Source organism: Haliotis asinina, unplaced genomic scaffold (genome assembly GCF_037392515.1).
Source record: "Haliotis asinina isolate JCU_RB_2024 unplaced genomic scaffold, JCU_Hal_asi_v2 scaffold_17, whole genome shotgun sequence".
Lineage (NCBI taxonomy): Eukaryota > Metazoa > Mollusca > Gastropoda > Lepetellida > Haliotidae > Haliotis > Haliotis asinina.
The window spans coordinates 1338495-1345841 of record NW_027133889.1 but is presented as its reverse complement, the minus strand read 5'-3'; the positions used below and the strand labels follow the sequence as shown (position 1 = coordinate 1345841).

The window sequence follows — 7347 nt, the reverse complement described above, 5'->3', positions numbered from 1 at the left end:
GTCCACCCTTGTTATCTACCTGTTGTTGTCCTTCTCACATGGACCTGTGCACCCTGGCCTTTATTAACCATACGGAGGTGTGAGAACATACTCTAACACATGATGTATGCTAAAGACTGATATCCATACATTTTCTATATATGTATCTGTATCAAATGTAAGAGCGGAGATCACCTTTAAACATGAGTTCCGGTTTTACAGAACTTAAACTTTAACTTCGATCTGGAAACCAGCATAAATATGTCAGTCCGCGCAGTTATATGTTTACATGTGTATTCATAGATGTATGCTTATGTCAGAGTATGTATTTATGTCACACACACACACATAACTTGTGTATTCAGGACAAGTGGTGTTTCCACGTTCTCGAATTAAATGTGTGAAGTAAATCAAAGCCAATAAAACCATGTTCACTATGTATTGGTCAAACCTGTTAATCCGTGTAATTTTACGAATGATTCAGTCATTTCATTCTTGTGTATTGAAATGGTGTGTGTGATCGTCAGATGACAGCCGGTGTCTTGGAAATAGAGGTTTCATTTTCACTTCTTCAGTTACTGGTGAGAATTGGGGTCAGTAGAATTTATTATGTTACTGTATATATGCAGTCATATAACTCATACCGCTTTTTTTAACTGTTTCTGTAAGTGAGTAGATTACCCGGACATCGTGTTCACACCATGTCATCATGAAAGTGCCTTGACAATTGTTGCTTTCGTCTCCTCTGTCATGTTGATGTCGCTGCCAGCTGCAATTCTCATGCTGACAGTGAAGTAATGTGGGTTATACACCCCGAACATCGGCCACAGTGGTTCACTAGAGTCTACATTGCCTAAACTCGATATGACTTTCTTCTCCTTAACATCAATGAAGACAATCTTCTTCCTGGCGTCATCATAGACAACACCGTAATGTAGTGTGTGTGGTACCCCTGCTGTTTTTGGGAGCGTGTCAGGCAGATGCAGCACACACTTCCCCTCCTTCCATATCCTCCTGCATATCCCGTCGTGTACAGTACAGTGGGCGACGATCAGACAGTAGGAGTGAGGACGTGCACCAATACAATGACTCACGTCCCTGTCCTCCTCCCTACATACTCCAACCTCCAGGATGAGCCATTTCCCGGAAAGTGGGTTGACCAGGCTAACCCTGTTCTCCAGCTCCCATTACTGGGGACAGCCATACCGTGGGAGGGGGACAGTACTACATGTGCCGATGTACTTCTTTAGTCGCCCCTCCACTGCAGGTCTTGTGTGTGACTTCCCGTTGACCAGGTCTCCTTCTGTGTTGATGTGGACTTCGTTCAGACTGTCTTTGTCATACTTCAGTGGCGTACCTACGACACGCAGACATACTTTGTATACTAGCTCTTGTAATATAAATGCTTGCCTGACCAAACCTTAATTATTATCTGGATCAGACTCCCAGACACAACCTGACAAAACTACTATAATATGCACTTTAATGAGAAAAGAGTAAACCCAAATATAATACACGTTACACATGACAACTTTATTATTGACAGTGTGTATCCATTGTCCATCCATTGTGCTTTCAGCCATGGTCAAGTTACACAAAGTGAGTAGGTGATCTAGGCTACCAGTCGTCCGACTTCCACTTTTGTGGGAAAAGGTGGTGGCTGAGTGCGTTGAGTGCGTTGAGTGCATGTGGGTGCTGGCTATCAGGCGCTTAGACTTTGGGTTCGATTTCTGCATGGGACTAAACCGAAGAAAAGTACTAGACTACAGAAGGTAATCCAAAATATCATGACCTGTTACAAAGAAGTAGTAGTCAATCAGTATAATATCGATCAATACAATATCTGACACACTCGCTCACGTCATCCTGACCCGTCTCGTCCAACCCCATCCCACTCAACTAGGAACCTACTCACTCACTCACCTGGGAAATATGACTTCTTTATATTCTTGAAAGGCTATGCGTGGTTCTTAAATGCATGGCTCTTTATACGTATCACACATAGTTTTCAAGGGTGCAATAGTTGATCAAAATAATATCGATACATTATAAGTAACTCACTCACTCACTCACTCACTCACTCACTCACTCAACGGTGACAGAAACACTGTGATGTAACTGAAAATTCACAACAGCTAGATATAGTTTGTTTTGTGTGTGAAATCTTGTTCAAGCGCTCACTACAAAGCTAGGAGTTAACAATGTGACGCAAATGTGTAAATGTATCTAATCATTTTTGAGCTGACAAAACAAGCTATTGCGACCGTTATTATGACACACGAGGATAATCCATGCAATCGGGACTCTTTACCTTTTCACTCTCACATTTGCCACTTTACTGATACCACCAGACAAGCATGGACATTACTTTACTTACAAAGAAGTGGCACAGGAAAGGAGACGTCTGACATGGGAAGGTAGTGGACAGCACCATCGGACACGTGAACTGCAAGACAACATACCGGTGTTTATATATATGCAGACCATCAGTGCCATCAGGGAAAAGATACATACGGTAGTCATCTATATATATGACAATCTATGTGTGTGTGTGTGTATGTATATATATACCAACTGTGTGTATGTGTGTATATATAGTATTCCCAGAAATTATTGAGAATCATGTTGCGTCATGTAACTCATTACGTTTATTAACTTCTGGCGTTTTACTTACATAAACATGTTAAAACATCATCCTTTTACAGTCTCAGTCTTGTTTTAGTGCTTTGTTAGACCTCCTCGCTCAGCAATGCATGCCGGAATACGCCTAGGCACACTACCCATCAAAGTTTGTAGGTAATCGTGTGACAGGGTATCCCAATATTGGACCACCTCGGCCTTCATATCTTCAATATTTCTCAGTCCCTTTTGGTTTATTCTGTCCTTCATGACTCCCCACACATTCTCAATTGGGTTTAGGTCTGGGCTGTAACTGGGCCAGTCTAAAACTTGAACATTTTCGCCCGACAACCACTGTTTTGTGTAGCGCGCAGTGTGTTTTGGGTCATTATCATGCTGGAAAATCCAATCATCTTCATACAATGTTTGTGCTGTCGGAAGAAGGTGACCATTTAGAATGTCAACGTATCTTTCTTTTGTCAAGTTTGCCGTGAAAACACAAAATGGCGTCACTCCGCGAGCCGATATGCCACCCCACATGTGAAACTTCGGGCTACGTTTTGGTCGCTGGTAGATAGGTTTGACAGTATCTTTGGTCCAAATTTTCACACAATTAGGGAAAAGCCAAACAGAACTTTCATCCGAAAAGAAAACATTATCCCAATCTTGATTTTCATGAGCCCGACACCAGTTTAAACGTTTTTCCTTTTGTGCATCTTTCATCAACGGCGAGGGAATCCCACGTTTTTTCACCCAATTAAGTCTCTGTAATTCCTGCCTAACTGTTTCATTGCATACCTGAGGACTTCCTCTGCTAATCATTTCATTTCTGATGTTCTCAACACTTTTCAACTTGCCCCTACTCACAATCTGCCCAAGTCTTCGGCGATCCACAACACTGAATTTCCTAGGCCGACCTGCCCCTGCTTTGTGCTCTATCCCGGTTCCTGTTTGAATATTCTTAAAAGTTCTGTATACTGTAGACAGAGGAATACCATGTCTACAAGCTAACACTTTAGCATCACTCTCACCCCTTTCAAAATCATCTAGAATGAGCTTTCTTTTTTCTCTCTTGCTGTAAATTCTGCCATGTCAACACAGGAAGCCGTCTGCTCAGACAAGGGAGATACCTCTTGACCAAATGAGCTGCCTTCTAAGCCTTCAAGAGTTGTCTCCCTTATGTGTGTGTGTGTATACACACATACACACAGTTGGTATATATATACACACACAGATTGTCATATATATATGATATATATATGTGTGTGTGTATATCTATGTATATGTATGTGTGTATATTTATGTGTGTGTGTGTGTGTGTGTGTGTGTGTGTGTGTGTGTGTGTGTGTGTGTGTGTGTGTGTGTGTGTGTGTGTGTGTGTGTGTGTGTGTGTGTGTGTGTGTGTGTGTTGCAGCCGCTGCTGTCCAGGAATGAGGGTACGAAATCTTGCTGCATCCCCCTACTCTCCAGACCTGGCACCAAGTGATTACCAACTGTTCCCAAATCTCAAGAAACACTTGCGTGGTCATAGATTTCAGGATGATAATGAGCTTATTGCTGCTACTGAGGCTAGGTTTGAGGACCAAAATGGCGCCTTCTACAGAAATGGCATCAGCGACTGGCGGAAAAGATGGAACAAGTGTCTTGACTTGTCTCGTCTTGTCTTGACATCCCCTCGTACTAAGGTACTGTTGTTGAGTGGAATAAAGTTATTAAGGCATTACTGTTACGTGGTGAGCCAACTTGTGTGACAACGTCGTGTTCAATCGAAGACAGTGGGAGGAAAATGGAGTTGGTCGCAACCATTTACCACATTGCTACTGGAGCTTAGGATGTTTTACCATAGCATACCATAAGCTTACATCATGCACTGTCTTAGGTGCCAAAGTCACGGAAATGTATCTTTTTTTTTTGCTCACGGTGTAAAAAAGTGAAAGTACTTCAGATGCGTTTCACAACAGGGCAGAACGTTCTACAACGGCAGTGAGACAACTTTATTATTTTATCATGAAGGAGTATGAATTCATAGGACAATCACAGCCAAAATACGGACAGTCCAAAATGTATCATAATCTATTGTATTTTTGAAATCTATGTTTGCACAGTTGAAGTCAGGCTTACCTAAAGATTCCATTGTTGACGTCAGCTGTTTGATCTGTTGATCGCGATTCTTTAAATCCTGAGTGAGAAAATGAGATGCAGCACATTCATATACCACAACAGACACATGAATGCTCTTGAGTCATAGGTAAAGTGATATAAAAACAATCCCGTAAATGGCATAGACATAAAGGCAAGACGATTAGTGATTATATCGTTACGTTTACTCAGAGGTAATTAGGATTTGAGATGGACTGGTCGAGGTTAACAATGGTGAATAGATACAAATTGTGTCAAACGTTTCTTAATTACTTTTAAAGAAAAACACATTACCTTCTGGAGTGACATGGTATCTGCCTCGAGTTGATTTATTTTCCTTTTCAGAGCACTAATAGTACATCCCTCTGCAATAACAAAATAGTAGCTGGCAGAAACAGGATGGCTCATACTCCTCGACATGTACATTCATATTGCTTAAGTGTGTATTATATACACATAATATACAACAATATCAGCACACCTTCATGTACAGATGCACACGGATTGTAAAATGCTTTAGTATAGACATCAGTGTATTCTTTCAGCATCAAAGAAATATCAGTTCCTACCTGGGTCATGCTGACTTTCTGCGAGAGATTCAGTGGGTACGTAGTGCTCTCCGAAAGAAGAAATCGATTGCCTAAGGTCAGTAAAGTCCTTTCTTGATAGAGTAATTGAAGCTTCTGCTTTACTCACTTCGGGAAGAGTGGCAGCGATGCATCCACTGGTTCTGGAAAGTACCGTCTTCCTTACACTTAGGAGTGCATCAGCACTGGACATGTCAGCAAACTTCTGACAGTAGTCAAGGGCTGTGTCACATTTGGCTTCCTTCTTTCCCAACTCGCAAAGCCGGAAGTTATTTACATCATACACAACTTTGAAGCTTTGATCCAGTTCAAGCGAAAGTTCTCTTTCTCGCTGGTTTAAAGCATTTCTCAGATCGGAAAATGTATGCTTCAAGAAATCTTTCCCTTCCTCTTTTTTCATCTCTGCCAATCTGACAACTTCATGTATCTTTTCCCTGATGGCACTGATGGCCTCCATCTTTTTCGCTAGGGCTTTCTTTTTTTCATCCAATACCGTCTCTTTCAGATGTTGATATGGTTCTCCCTACATTTGAAACATATTCGCTGTTCACACGTTTCATCATACTGCTGCAGAGGGTGATCATGTTCTGTGCAGTAGACCGTCTTAGGAGTAGGTACTCCATCTGATGCCTTTAGGTTTTCCAGTGGGACGACAGCGTGAGATCTAGTTATCTTAATGTCCTCATGACCTGCCTGGCAGTGCTCACACAAGAGGGCTTCACATTCACCACACCAGGACATGGCCTGGTTACCGTCATCTTTGTTGGTGCACAGCACGGCGGAGCCATCATACTCAGCAGTTTGGAGGAAGATGTTTCTGATGGCAACGACATCGGCAGGAAAATAAGTGTGTTCTTTGTCAAATGTTTCCTGACAGATGTCGCATGTCAGTGTGTTAGAGGTGCCATTATTTAGGCATTCTTGGCAAACTGAATGGAGACAGGGCATAAGGCGGGGGTCGGGGTCACCATATTTGAAGGAGGTACGACAGACACCACACTGGGGTAGCTTTATTGCTGTCGCCATTTCTCTGCTTGGTGTTCTGTAATCATACCAGCGCAGTTCTGAAAATAAACGGTATATTTTCATCATTCAAAATGTCTTTACTAGTATGTTGTAAGATGACTGAATGCCAGTTGCTCTGCCTTCAAATATACTTCATAAAGATTTCTGTTTTGTCTGAAATCCTCTCGTGCATGTGTTAGAAGATTCCGGAGCCATGCCCCCGAGATCAGGTCTAGGTTTGAACAATCCACGAACAGGAGTGTCTCATAGCAGTGAAGTTCAGAATATATAGTAATTGTTTCATCTTTACACTCAAAACTCCTCTTTCAGTCGTAAATTGTAGTAATTAAAGGTCACATGCAATCAAAAAATCAAACATAATTAAAACACAATTATCACTTATTCATGACATATAATATACATTGCTGTTTGTTAAAAAACCAATAAACAGAATTACAAGCGTATAATCGCAATGCAAAAGTGCAATATTTTGTACTTGGACTTACTCCCCCTGAAACGAAGCCCTCGGGAGACCAAACCCAGTCATAGCGGGTGGCTGTGCACTCAAGGGCAACGACGACTTCCGATTGGCTGGTTCATCTGCTGATACGCTGAGGGCTCATTGTGTGTACAGAAAGATGATCTGTTTGATGGGCCTTTTGTAAGTATGGCCAGTCACAAGAAAGTAAGATTCTTTATGGATAACAACTTTTATTGTACTTGATGCATCGTTTCAGTATGGATTCATATACCGTTGTCAAACAAAATCATTTACACTAAAAGAAGTTGTTATCCCTACAGAATGTATATAGAGATGTTGGGTTTTGTGTTTTCACGTTCTCTGAATTTGAGTTCGATCAAATCAAAAATCATATCAGCAGAGATGGTGAACTACTGCGTGACTGGAAAGTGTCATTCGTTCAAATACAAAGCAGGACTTGAAACTGACAAGAGTTTGCACCAGTTTCCGTCAAATCCAGTCATCCGAAAAAATGGCTGTAGCTTGTTTCCAGCCCAC

At 41.6% G+C, this 7347-nt stretch overlaps 1 pseudogene; it reads right to left on the bottom strand.

Annotated features, from left to right (window-relative positions):
* Positions 1 to 444: 444 nt before the first annotated feature.
* Positions 445 to 6360, bottom strand: LOC137269821 (uncharacterized; annotated as a pseudogene).
* Between the last annotated feature and the right edge of the window lie 987 nt (positions 6361 to 7347).